This window comes from Octopus bimaculoides, chromosome 1 (assembly GCF_001194135.2).
Source record: "Octopus bimaculoides isolate UCB-OBI-ISO-001 chromosome 1, ASM119413v2, whole genome shotgun sequence".
NCBI classification, from domain to species: domain Eukaryota; kingdom Metazoa; phylum Mollusca; class Cephalopoda; order Octopoda; family Octopodidae; genus Octopus; species Octopus bimaculoides.
Genome location: NC_068981.1, coordinates 97,918,195 through 97,919,040, shown reverse-complemented (window position 1 = coordinate 97,919,040; position 846 = coordinate 97,918,195). Strand labels below are relative to the sequence as shown.

Here is an 846-nt window from a genome sequence, read left to right as displayed (position 1 = left end):
ATAATAATAATAATAATAATAATAATAATAATAACAATAATAATAACAGACAATACGAAGAGTGCGATGCAATTTCAGTAGATATTTTATTGGTTTGAACGATATTTCGACAGCTAGCCTGTCTTTGTCAAGTTCAAAATGAAGAGTGATACATAGAAATTCAAAATTATAGAAATCCAAATCTAAAGTATGAACGAGAGCAACCAGCGTCCACACGTTGATGGAATGACATCATCTGTCTTCAATTTTCAAGTTTACAACTGGCAAAAAGACAAAGACAGAAAAAAAGAGAAAAGAAAAAAGGAGAAGGAAAATATGATGAAATTCTCACAATTTTATTGGATGCAGCTGTATATCATTAACCAGCTAGAGGAGATATCTTCTTGAGGTTAAAACATTGCAGTAGAGTCTACTCAAATGGACTGCCATGTTAAAATGGCTACAAATATTACTTGTCAGTACAACTACTGTGTTGATCTCCTAGACAGATTTTAGAGCTACCATTTTTACTTGTTGCAAAATCAGTGACCATGTATTCACTTGGAACATATATATATATAGGCACAGGAATGGCTGTGTGGTAAGTAGCTTGCTTACCAACCACATGGTTCTGGGTTCAGTCCCACTGCGTGGCATCTTGGGCAAGTGTCTTCTACTATAGCCTTGGGCCGACCAAAGCCTTGTGAGTGGATTTGGTAGACGGAAACTGAAAGAAGCCTGTCGTATATATGTATATATATATATGTGTGTGTGTTTGTGTGTCTGTGTTTGTCCCCCTAGCATTGCTTGACAAACGATGCTGGTGTGTTTATGTCCCCGTCACTTAGCGGTTCGGCAAAAGAGACC

At 36.9% G+C, this 846-nt stretch overlaps 1 protein-coding gene across 1 annotated transcript in view; it reads right to left on the bottom strand.

The window, feature by feature from the left end:
* Positions 1-846, bottom strand: part of LOC106871545 (GTPase Era, mitochondrial) — a 141,974-nt gene that overhangs the window by 10,340 nt on the left and 130,788 nt on the right. The gene's annotated exons all lie outside the window — the stretch shown is intronic.